Source organism: Xenopus laevis, chromosome 5L, assembly GCF_017654675.1.
Source record: "Xenopus laevis strain J_2021 chromosome 5L, Xenopus_laevis_v10.1, whole genome shotgun sequence".
In the NCBI taxonomy this organism is placed as follows: Eukaryota; Metazoa; Chordata; class Amphibia; order Anura; family Pipidae; genus Xenopus; species Xenopus laevis.
Genome location: NC_054379.1, coordinates 67,692,366 through 67,706,191, shown reverse-complemented (window position 1 = coordinate 67,706,191; position 13,826 = coordinate 67,692,366).

The window sequence follows — 13,826 nt, the reverse complement described above, 5'->3', positions numbered from 1 at the left end:
CACACACGCTTGCACACATACACACAACACGCGATTTGTCAATTGTACACACACATACACACTTTCACTATTTTGTGTCTTTTTTTATCGCATCATCCGTTTTATAGCCATTGAGAATAGCATAATTGATAATTGCCCTGCGCAATACCTTGTGTATGTTATTTCTGTGATTATATTGCAATTTCTGTCATTTTGGTGCATTTTTAGCCATTTTATTGCATGTTTAGCCATTTTATTACATTTTTATCCTTGTGTCGGTGTTGTTTGCTTATTTCTGTCCGTAAAACCTATTTGGCCATGCTAAAATATTCAAACTTTAATTCTGTCTGCTGATTACACTAGACGAAGAAAATGGATTTTATTCCATTTTGCTCAGCTTTGTTACTTCATTTTACCCATGGAAATGTTGTGTGCTATATACAGTCATATGAAAAAGCTTGGGAACCCCACTCATTCTACATCTGAACAAAGATTTTTAGTAAAGCCGTATTCAGTTGTATGAAATTAAATCAAATGTGAAAAACTGGCTATGCAAAAATTTGGGTACCCTTGTAATTTTGCAAATTTGTATGCATGTAACTGCTCAATACTGATTACTGGCAACACCAAATTGATTGGATTAGCTCGTTAAGCCTTGAACTTCATAGGCAGGTGTGTCCAATCATGAAAAAAGGTACAGCATTTAAGGTGGCCAATTGCAAGTTGTGCTTCTGTTTGACTCTTCTCTGAAGAGTGACAGCAGTCAAAGCAACTCTCAAAAGATCTGAAAACAATGATTGTTCAGTATCATGGTTTAGGAAAAGGCTACAAAAAGCTATATCAGAGGTTTAAACTGTCAGTTTCAACTGTAAGGAATGTAATCAGGAAATGGAAGGTCACGGGCACAGTTGCTGTAAAACCCAGGTCTGGCAGGCCAAGAAAAATACAGGAGCAGAATATGTGGAGGATTGTGAGAATGCATACAGACAACCCAAAGATAACCTCCAAAGACCTGCAAGAACAACTTGCTCCAGATGGTGTATCTGTACATCGTTCTACAATTCAGCGCAATTTGCACAAAGAACATCTGTATGGCAGGGTAATGAGAAAGAAGCCATTTCTGCACTGACACCACAAACAGAGTCGCTTGTTGTATGCAAAAGCTCATTTAGACAAGCCACAGTCATTTTGGAAAAAAGTGCTTTGGACTGATGAGACAAAAATTTAGTTACTTGGTCATAACAAAAAGCGATTTGCATGGCGAAAGAAGAACACCGCATTCCAAGAAAAACCCCTGCTACCTACTGTCAAATTTGGTAGAGGTTCCATTATGCTGTGGGGCTCTGTGGTAAATTCAGGGACTGGGGCCCTTGTTAAAGTCAAGGGTCGGATAAATTCAACCCAATATCAACAAATTCTTCAGGATAATGTTCAAGCATCAGTCACAAAGTTGAAGTTAAGCAGGGGTTGGATATTCCAACAAGACAAGGACCCTAAACACACTTCAAAATCTACAAAGGCATTTAGGCACAGGGAGAAGTACAATATTCTGGAATGGCCGTCACAGTCCCTCGACTTGAATATCATCGAAAATCTATGGGATGATGTGAAACAGGCTGCTTGGTAGCCATCAAATTTAACTGAACTAGAGAGATTTTGCATGGATGAATGGTCAAAAAAAGCCGCCATCCAGAATACAGGCTATAGGAGTCATATAGAGGCTGCTACATTTGCGAAAGGAGGCTCAACTTAGTATTGATGTAATATCTCTGTTGGGGTGCCCATATGTATACACCGTCTAATTTTGTTATGATGCATATTGCATATTTTCTGTTAATCCAATAAATGTTATGTCACTCCTGAAAAACTACATAAAGCATGTTATATATTAAAAGGAATTTGCTACTTTGAAAGCTCAGCCAATGATACAAAAAAACTCCAAAGAATTAAGAAGGGTTCCCAAACTTTGGGGTCTCTGTGTGCAACATAGTTTGGTAAATCTATGTATATTGGGCATCAACTTGTTTAGAAGACCGCTGACATTCATATTTATAATGTCTTTTGCTGGTATGTTATAAAATGTGGGATATACAAAGGGGTAAAATGCAAGCTTTGTGACTATTTTCATAAATTTCATAAAAAGCATTATGTTTAGCATACAGTGCCGGGCCAAGCCGACCAGTGCGCCCAAGGCAACCCGGCCAGCCAGCCCGTTCCCCCGCGCGCGCGTCTAAATGTGAGCGCGCCTGACTTCAACTTGCGCGTGCATGCAAATTAACAGAGGGGAATGAGGGGAGAGCATCTTATGGGAGGGGAGCGTTTGATGGGAGGGGAGAGAAGGGAGATTTAGATTTGTCAGAATTTATACATTTGGAAAATATATGGTTTTCTAGGGTCTCTATACTGTTAGGGGTTCTTATGGTGCATAATACACATACCGTGTGCTTTTATTATAGTGTCATACGTGAAAATTCATATGTACTATTTTCATTTGTATGCCGCCTAGTTTGGTAAATCTTTTTATATCAGGCATCAAACTGTTCAGTACACCCCTGGTGTTCATATTTAGGATGCTTTATGCCTGTAGACTAAGAAATGTGCGGTATATAATTGGGTAAAATGCAAGCTTTGTGACGGTTTTCAGAAATTTCATCAAAACCGTTATGTTCAGCATAGCTTTATGGTTTGGTAGTTTGCAGTAGAAAAGCTAGAATTTCTTACCAGAGCACCTCCTCCAAGGACTGGGAAAAAAAACATTTAAATACTCCTTCCTTCCCCCACATCCCTCAGTGTTTATTAACAAGATCAAGACACCAAGGGCTGCTACATCAACAAACAGAAATTTATCAGGGAGGGAATTATGTGCTGCCTAAGGGGACCTGAAGGAACTGCAATTTCCAGTAAGAAATTCTAACTTTCTGTCAACTCCACAGGAAGTACACTACAAGAGATTAGGGATGTAGCGAACGTCGGAAAAAAAGTTCGCGAACATATTCGCGAACTTGCGCAAAAATGCGAGCGGTTCGCGAACGGTTCGCGAACCCCATAGACTTCAATGGGAAGGCGAACTTTAACATCTAGAAAAGACATTTCTGGCCAGAAAAATGATTTTAAAGTTGTTTAAAGGGTGCAACGACCTGGACAGTGGCATGCCAGAGGGGGATCAAGGGCAAAAATGTATCTGAAAAATCTGCCTGTGTGTGCTTGGAAGAGATAGTGTAGGGGGAGAGCTGTTAGTGATTTCAGGGACAGATGATAGTAAGTTTGCTGGCTAGTAATCTGCTTGATACTGCTCTGTATTGGAGGGACAGAAGTCTGCAGGGATTTGAGGGACATTTTAGCTTAGGTAGCTTTGCTGGCTAGTAATCTACTGTTCTCTTTAAACAACTGCCATACGTTGACCTTGTAGGCATTGTTTGCCCAGTTTTTTTGGACGCAGCCACTGAAGCACAGTTGCCAGAAAAAATATGCCATATAAATGCTGAAAATAGTCATTTTTCGCCATACGTTGACCTTGTAGACATTGTTTGCCCAGTTTTTTTGGACGCAGCCACTGAAGCACAGTTGCCAGAAAAAATATGCCATATAAATGCTGAAAATAGTAATTTTTCGCCATACGTTGACCTTGTAGACATTGTTTGCCCAGTTTTTTTGGTTGCAGCCACTGAAGCACAGTTGCCAGAAAAAATATGCCACATAAATGCTGAAAATAGTCATTTTTTGCCATATACGTTGAGTCAACGTATGGCAAAAAATGACTATTTTCAGCATTTATATGGCATATTTTTTCTGGCCTCTGTGCTTCAGTGGCTGTGGCCAAAAAAACTGGGCAAACAATGCCTACAAGGTCAACGTCGTTGACCTTGTAGGCATTGTTTGCCCAGTTTTTTTGGCCACAGCCACTGAAGCACAGAGGCCAGAAAAAATATGCCATATAAATGCTGAAAATAGTCATTTTTTTGGTCGCAGCCACTGAAGCACAGTTGCCAGAAAAATTATGCCATATAAATGCTGAAAATATAAATTTTTTTGGTTGCAGCCACTGAAGCACAGAGGCCAGAAAATTATGCCATATAAATGCAGAAAATATGCATTTTTTTGGTCGCAGCCACTGAAGCACAGTTGACAGAAAAATTATGCCATATAAATGCTGAAAATATAAATTTTTTTGGTTGCAGCCACTGAAGCACAGAGGCCAGAAAAATTATGCCATATAAATGCAGAAAATATGCATTTTTTTGGTCGCAGCCACTGAAGCACAGTTGCCAGAAAAAATATGCCATATAAATGCTGAAAATAGTAATTTTTTTGGTTGCAGCCACTGAAGCACAGAGGCCAGAAAAATTATGCCATATAAATGCAGAAAATATGCATTTGTTTGGTCGCAGCCACTGAAGCACAGTTGACAGAAAAATTATGCCATATAAATGCTGAAAATATAAATTTTTTTGGTTGCAGCCACTGAAGCACAGAGGCCAGAAAAATTATGTCATATAAATGCAGAAAATAGGCATTTTTTTGGTCGCAGCCACTGAAGCACAGAGGCCAGAAAAAATTAAACCAGTAGGGTTTGCACCCTAGTTTGTAACGGTGGCGGAGGGAGGAGGAGGACGCTAAAGGACAGCTGTGTGTGGAGTCATGAGGCTTGAAGAGAAGGACAGCTGCATAGAAGTCAGAACAAGTCTTCCGGCGTGCAGTAACCCTCCGAGATCCACCCCTCATTCATTTTAATAAAGGTCAGGTAATCGACACTTTTGTGACCTAGGCGAGTTCTCTTCTCAGTTACAATCCCTCCTGCTGCACTGAAGGTCCTTTCTGAGAGCACACTTGAGGCTGGGCAAGACAAGAGGTTCATGGCAAATTGTGACAGCTCTGGCCACAGATCAAGCCTGCGCACCCAGTAGTCCAGGGGTTCATCGCTCCTCAGAGTGTCGATATCTGCAGTTAATGCCAGGTAGTCCGCTACCTGCCGGTCGAGGCGTTCTTTGAGGGTGGATCCAGAAGGGTTGTGGCGCTGCCTTGGACAGAAAAACATTTGCATGTCTGACGTTACAGACTGGCCAAAGGGCTTTGTCCTTGCAGGTGTGCTCGTGGCAGGATTACTGGCACCTCTGCCCCTGGAATGTTGATGAGTTCCTGAAGTGACATCACCCTTAAAAGCATTGTACAACATGTTTTGCAGGCTGGTTTGTAAATGCCGCATCTTTTCGGACTTGTGGTATGTTGGTAACATTTCTGACACTTTATGCTTGTACCGAGGGTCTAGTAGCGTTGCGACCCAGTACAGGTCCTTCTCCTTAAGCCTCTTGATACGGGGGTCCTTCAACAGGCATGACAGCATGAAAGACCCCATTCTCACAAGGTTGGATGCAGAGCTATCCATCTCCGCTTCCTCATTATCAAGGACTGCATCATCCACGGTCTCCTCCCCCCAGCCACGTACAAGACCAGGGGTCCCCAAAAGGTCACCACTAGCCCCCTGGGAAGCCTGCTCCTGTTGGTCCTCCTCCTCCACAAAGCCACCTTCCTCTTCTGACTCCACTTCTGGCACCTCTCCCTGCGTTGCAGCAGGTGCCTGGGTTCGTTCTGGTGATTCCGACCAGAAATCGCGCGCTTCCAGCTCCTCGTCACGCTGGTCTACAGCCTCATCTGTCACTCGTCGCACGGCACGCTCCAGGAAGAAAGCGAAGGGTATTAGGTCGCTGATGGTGCCTTCGGTGCGACTGACCATATTTGTCACCTCTTCAAAAGGTCGCATGAGCCTGCAGGCATCGCGCATAAGCACCCAGTAACGGGGGAAAAAAATCCCCAGCTGTGCAGATCCAGTCCTACCACCCAGTTCAAAAAGGTACTCGTTGACGGCCCTTTGTTGTTGCAGCAGACGTTCCAACATAAGGAGCGTTGAATTCCAGCGAGTCTGGCTGTCAGAAATCAAACGCCTGACTGGCATGTTGTAGCGCTGCTGAATGTCAGCAAGGCGTGCCATGGCTGTGTAGGAACGTCTGAAATGGGCCGACACCTTTCTGGACTGGGTGAGAACGTCCTGGAATCCTGGGTACTTGGAGACAAAACGTTGGACTATTAAATTTAACACATGTGCCATGCAGGGCACATGTGTTAAATTGCCTAGTCTCAACGCTGCCAACAGATTGCTTCCATTGTCACACACCACTTTTCCGATCTGCAGTTGGTGTGGGGTCAGCCACCGATCGGCCTGTGACTGCAGAGATGACAGGAGTACAGATCCGGTATGGTTTTTGCTTTCCAGGCACGTCATCCCCAAGACAGCGTGACAACGGCGTACCTGGCACGTCGAATAGCCTAGGGGGAGCTGGGGGTGCACAGGTGTGGAGGAGGAGAAGGAGGACCCAGCAGCAGAGTAAGAAGAAGAAGAAGACGAGGTAGAGAGCGATGGAGGAGTAGAGGTGGTGGCAGAACCGCGTGCAATCCGTGGCGGTGACACCAACTCCACTGTTGTTGTTGTGCTACCCATTCCCTGCTTCCCAGCCATTACCAAGTTCACCCAGTGGGCAGTGTAGGTGACATACCTGCCCTGACCATGCTTGGAGGACCATGCGTCAGTAGTCATATGGACCTTTGGCCCAACACTAAGTGACAGAGATGCGGTAACTTGGCTCTGCACATGTTGGTACAGGTGTGGTATTCCCTTTTTAGAAAAAAAATTGCGGCTGGGTACCTTCCACTGCGGTGTCCCAATTGCTACAAATTTGCGGAAGGCCTCAGAGTCCACCAGCTGGTATGGTAAAAGCTGGCGGGCTAAGAGTGCAGACAAGCCAGCTGTCAGACGCCGGGCAAGGGGGTGACAGTCAGACATTGGCTTCTTACGCTCAAACATGGCCTTCACAGAAACTTGGCTGGTGGCAGATGACTGGGAATGGGAACAGGTGGTCAAGGTGGAAGGCGGAGTGGAGGGTGGTTCAGACGGGTCAAGGAGAGCAGAGGTAGAGCAGTAAGATGCTGGACCAGAAGGAGTGTGGCTTTTAGTTTGCCTGTTGCCTTTGAGGTGTTGCTCCCAAAGTGCTTTGTGCTTGCCGCTCATGTGCCTTCGCATAGAAGTTGTACCTATGTGGCTGTTGGGCTTACCAAGGCTCAGTTTCTGACTGCACTCATTGCAAATTACAATGCTTTTGTCAGAGGCACACACATTAAAAAAATCCCACACTGCTGACTTTTTGGAAGTGTGCGATCTGGCGGTAACAGTAGAAGTTGGCGGAGTTTGCGGTATTGGCGGCAATGGCGGGTGCGTTGGCCGGCTGAACACAGGTGCCGATACATGTTGTTGCCCTACTGATCCCTGCGGGCTGTCCTCCCTGCTTCTTCTAAGTCTTATTCTCCTACTGCCTCTCTGACTCTCCGTCTCTCCATCTGAACTACCCTCCTCTTGCTCTCTTCTACTAGGCACCCACAAAACATCAATCTCCTCATCATCATTCTCCTCAGATGCATCAATTTCTTCTGACACATCACAGAAGGAAGCAGCAGCGGGGACCTCCTCCTCATCACTCATTATGTCCATCTCTATCGTGTTCTCTGCCAGAATTAAATCTGGTGTAAGGTCCTCATCTCCTTCATCTTCTTCTGGCAATAATGGTTGCGCATTACTCAGTTCAAGAAACTCATTGGAAAATAACTCCTCTGACCCCAGTGAAGAAGGGGCACCGGTGGTGGAGGAAGTGTTACGTGGGGTGGCCATAGCAGTGGAGGATGAGGAGGATGTTGTGGTAAAGTTAGAAACGGTAGAGGATGGGGTGTGCTGTGTAAGCCAGTCAACTACCTCTTCAGCATTTTGGGAGTTCAGGGTCATTGGCTTTTTAAAACTGGGCAATTTGCTAGGGCCACAGGATTGCATAGCAGCACGGCCCCTAGCACGGCCTCTGCGTGGCGGCCTGCCTTTGCCTGGCATTATTTTTAAAAAAACAACAACAACAACAAAAACTCAGTTGGTTTTTCTGGAAACGATAATACACACAGCTAGATGGCGGGTTGAAGAAAACACTGTGCAAATAATGCCTACAAAGTCAACGTATACACTACTACAGCGGTGGATACGGATTACGTAAAATATATGAATGCTGCTTGAAAAAAAGTAACTCAAGTGGTTTTTCTAGAGACGATAATATTATCAATATTTAGACAAAATGTGAACAAGGTCACACAGCTCGATGGCGGGTTGAAGAAAACACTGTGCAAATAATGCCTACAAGGTCAACGTATACACTACTACAGCGGTGGATACGGATTACGTAAAATATATGAATGCTGCTTGAAAAAAAGTAACTCAAGTGGTTTTTCTAGAGACGATAATATTATCAATATTTAGACAAAATGTGAACAAGGTCACACAGCTCGATGGCGGGTTGAAGAAAACAGTGTGCAAATAATGCCTACAAGGTCAACGTTATACACTACTACAGCGGTGGATACGGATTACGTAAAATATATGAATGCTGCTTGGAAAAAAGTAACTCAAGTGGTTTTTCTAGAGACGATAATATTATCAATATTTAGACAAAATGTGAACAAGGTCACACAGCTCGATGGCGGGTTGAAGAAAACAGTGTGCAAATAATGCCTACAAGGTCAACGTATACACTACTACAGCGGTGGATACGGATTACGTAAAATATATGAATGCTGCTTGAAAAAAAGTAACTCAAGTGGTTTTTCTAGAGACGATAATATTATCAATATTTAGACAAAATGTGAACAAGGTCACACAGCTCGATGGCGGGTTGAAGAAAACAGTGTGCAAATAATGCCTACAAGGTCAACGTATACACTACTACAGCGGTGGATACGGATTACGTAAAATATATGAATGCTGCTTGAAAAAAAGTAACTCAAGTGGTTTTTCTAGAGACGATAATATTATCAATATTTAGACAAAATGTGAACAAGCTCACACAGCTCGATGGCGGGTTGAAGAAAACAGTGTGCAAATAATGCCTACAAGCCAACGTATACACTACTACAGCGGTGGATACGGATTACGTAAAATATATTATGGCTGCTTGAAAAAAGTGACTCCGGTGTTTTTTCTGGAGACGGTAATATTATGGATATTTAGACAGAATGGGAACAAGGTCACACAGCTCGATGGCGGGTTGAAGAAAACAGTGTGCAAATAATGCCTACAAGGCCAACGTATACACTACTACAGCGGTGGATACGGATTACGTAAAATATATTATGGCTGCTTGAAAAAAGTGACTCCGGTGTTTTTTCTGGAGACGGTAATATTATGGATATTTAGACAGAATGGGAACAAGGTCACACAGCTCGATGGCGGGTTGAAGAAAACAGTGTGCAAATAATGCCTACAAGGCCAACGTATACACTACTACAGCGGTGGGATACGGATTACGTAAAATATATTATGGCTGCTTGAAAAAAGTGACTCCGGTGTTTTTTCTGGAGACGGTAATATTATGGATATTTAGACAGAATGGGAACAAGGTCACACAGCTCGATGGCGGGTTGAAGAAAACAGTGTGCAAATAATGCCTACAAGGCCAACGTATACACTACTACAGCGGTGGATACGGATTACGTAAAATATATTATGGCTGCTTGAAAAAAGTGACTCCGGTGTTTTTTCTGGAGACGGTAATATTATGGATATTTAGACAGAATGGGAACAAGGTCACACAGCTCGATGGCGGGTTGAAGAAAACAGTGTGCAAATAATGCCTACAAGGCCAACGTATACACTACTACAGCGGTGGATACGGATTACGTAAAATATATTATGGCTGCTTGAAAAAAGTGACTCCGGTGTTTTTTCTGGAGACGGTAATATTATGGATATTTAGACAGAATGGGAACAAGGTCACACAGCTCGATGGCGGGTTGAAGAAAACAGTGTGCAAATAATGCCTACAAGGCCAACGTATACACTACTACAGCGGTGGATACGGATTACGTAAAATATATTATGGCTGCTTGAAAAAAGTGACTCCGGTGTTTTTTCTGGAGACGGTAATATTATGGATATTTAGACAGAATGGGAACAAGGTCACACAGCTCGATGGCGGGTTGAAGAAAACAGTGTGCAAATAATGCCTACAAGGCCAACGTATACACTACTACAGCGGTGGATACGGATTACGTAAAATATATTATGGCTGCTTGAAAAAAGTGACTCCGGTGTTTTTTCTGGAGACGGTAATATTATGGATATTTAGACAGAATGGGAACAAGGTCACACAGCTCGATGGCGGGTTGAAGAAAACAGTGTGCAAATAATGCCTACAGGGCAAATAATGCCTAAAAGGTCAACTTATACACTACTACAGCGGTAGTAAATAAAAAAAAGTAAAATAAAAAAAAAATGAATATTAAAAAAAAAAAATTAAAGTTGGTGCTGCTGAACTACTAGGAGCAGCAGATTAGCACACCAGTCCCACTCCCCAACACTGCTAGACTAATAGCACTGGGCTCTTATAGTAGTAGTAGTAGTAGTAGTAGTAAAACAACAAAAAAATAAATAAAAGCAGTCCTTACAAGGACTACTGTTATTGCAGCAGTCAGCAGATGAGATCAGAAGCAGGACAGCTGCCCACTGCAGCTACATACAGAGCACTGCAGTAGAAGGTAGATTACTAGCCAGCAAAGCTACCTAAGCTAAAATGTCCCTCAAACCCCTGCAGACTTCTGTCCCTCCAATAACAGAGCAGTATCAAAACGATTACTAGCCAGCAAACTTTCAACTGTCCCTGAAATCACTAACAGGCAGCAGCTCTCTCCCTACACTATCTCTTCAGCACACACAGGCAGAGTGAAAAAACGCTGCAGGGCTTCGGTTTTTATAGGGAAGGGGAGTGGTCCAGGGGAGAGCTTCCTGATTGGCTGCCATGTACCTGCTGGTCTGGGGTGAGAGGGCAAAAAAAAGCGCCAACAATGGCGAACCCAAAATGGCGAACGTCGCGCGACGTTCGCGAACTTCCGGCGAGTGCGAACACCCGATGTTCGCGCGAACAAGTTCGCCGGCGAACAGTTCGCGACATCTCTACAAGAGATATTGAAAAACATCATAGGGAGGGCCTCATAAACCTGTTTATATCACTTTCTCACCAAAAGCAGCCTCCCTTGAAAACATCACTTCAAGTCCATAATGCCTTGTCAATGTATGCAAGGATGCCCAAGTCGCCACTTACATAACTGCTCTGCCAAGTTTCTGCTCTTTGTGCCCATGATGTTGAATGAGCTGCGATTTTAATGGGGGAAGACTTACAGCAAGCTCATAAGCATAGTAATTATCTGCCTTAAGCCATCTTGAAATTGTAGGTTTGGATGTCACCAAACCGGAAGAACTGAAGATAAGGTTCTTTAATAGATAGACTTTGCAATTCACCTGCTCTCTTTGTTGAAGTGAGTTCCACCAACATAACTATTTTGAGAGTAATCAGCATAATTAGAATAGCTGTCCAAGGATGTAAGGAGTACGTTCAGATCCCAAGGAGGACAGATATCTCTCACTGTAAGTCTAAGCCTGTTAGTTGATTTGATGAAGCATTTTACCAATCTGTTTTCACCTAGGGGGTGTCCAAACTTTTTGTAACGAGGGCCAGATTTGGTGAGGTGAATATGTGTGGGGGCCGACCATTGTTTGAAACATTACCATCAATGTACTCATTTAAACAAGGAATCGCATAGCCGTAGCAATAATATTTGGGCACATTAGTGAAATGATCTGCCATTTGGTCCATACTGCTGCCTTTGTGCTGAAGGTGTTAGCAATAAACACGCACTGGCACGTAGTGACACGCTGCTCTTGCATACTTCTTTAGGGCTTAAAGTTTCAATAGATGAACTGACGTGCCCGCACAGTAAACAAAAGAATTATGCGAGAGCGGCGCATCACTACGTGCCAATACGTGTCTATTGCCAACACCTTTAGCACACAGGCAGCAGTATAGACCAAGTGGCAGATAATTTCATTATGTGCCAAATATTACGGCTACGCGATTCCTGATGGCACTGTGCTGGCGAGCCACTTTATTATTAATTTCATGAAGGAGGCTGCGGGCCAGTGTAAATTTGAAAACGGGCCACAATTGGCCCCCGAGTCGGACTTTGGACATACCTGACCTAGAGAAAACCCTCTCATTGCTCCAAGAGTTGCCTCCTAGACTTCAAGAGTAGCAGGCTTGAGTCCTTGTGACACCAATTAGTAAAAAATTGCAATTTTTGTGGAAGGTAGCTGAAGAATGGTGAATGGATCAGAATCAACCCAATTAAAATCTCCTTCAAATTCTAAGATATGTTTTTGAAGTCCCTGATCTCTTTTACCTCTGGTGATAACTCTTATAGAGTCAGTAACTACCATTCAGGATCCAGGCTGAGAGGGCAAGTCTGCTGGGATCTGGGACCCTGATGAAGAAGAGTCCTACTGGACACTAAACGTATTTCTGTCCAGCTGATCTTTTGTAAACCCCTGGTCACCATTGGGAGAGAGTGAAATACATATCCAGGAATGCCGAAAGTCTGCGTAAAGTGGAGAAACTCTGACTGACTAAGAGACCATTCTCCTGGCAGGACTTGTTTCCAACTCCGAAAAACTGCGCTGAGGTTGACTGAGCCTTAATGCACACTACTTGTAGTGCCTGCAGATGATATTCTGCCTCACGCATAATTGATACATCTAGTGCAGTGGTCCCCAACCAGTAGCTCGTGAGCAGCATGTTGCTCACCAATCCCTTGGATGTTGCTCCTAGTGGCCTCAAAGCAGGTGTTTATTTTTGAATTCCTGGCTTAGAGGCAAGTTTTAGTTGCAGAAAAAACAGATGTACTGCCAAACAGATACTCCTGTAGGCTGCCAGTCCATATAGGGGCTACCAAATAGCCAATTACATCCCTTATTTGACATCCCCATGCTTGCGTTGCTCTCCAACTCTTTTTTTACATTTAAATGTGGCTCACGAGTAAAAAAAGTTGTGGACCCCTGATCTAGTGTAATGCTGCGAGTACCCCTTTGCCTGTTTATATGAGACACAACTGTGATGTTGTCAGACTGGACTTTCATTGCAGCTCCCTTTATCCGGTAAGCCATTGCTCTGAGGGCTCTCCAAATAGCCAGTTGCTCCTGGCGATTGGAGGAGAGTGCTGCTTCATGCTGTTACCAAGTACCTTCCAGGTAACCTGCTCCAGAGTGGCTTCCCATCCCTGCCTGCTGGCATTCATGGAAAGGACCAGCCAGTGCAATATTAACCAGGGAGCTCCCTGGGATCTGTCCACATGCTAAGGTATGGTTATGGGGTTGTCCAGAGTGCTCTCTGAACCATCTCAGACTCTCTGGATGGCTGGACTTTAATTGCAGCTCCCTTCATCTGGTGATGAAGGGCCCTCCAAATAGCCAGGTGCTCCTGGTGATTGGAGGGGAGTGCTGCTTCTTGCTGTGACCAAGTATCATGCCAGGTACCCTGCTCCAGAGTTGCTCCCTACCCCTGCTTGCTGGAATTCGTGGAAAGGACCAGCCAGTGGACTATTAACCAGGGAGCTCCCTGGGATCTGTCAACATGCTGAGATATTGTTATGGGGTTGTCCAGAATGCTCTTTGAACCATCCCAGACTCTCAGAATTGTCCTCTGGAGTGGTCTCATGTGAGGTCTGGCCCACAGAACAGCCTCTTGTAAAGATGTCATGTTCAGAGCTGAAACAGCTTTCCTGATCAACTCTCCTCTGCTGAGAGAGGTTAAACAGGGTTCTTTAGATTGACAATCTTCACTGAAGGACGATGTGTGAGATCTTGGGTACAAAAGAACTCCTAGGAACAGTTTCTGTTGCATAGGAACAAGATCTGATTTTCTGTAGTTGAAGCAGAAGGT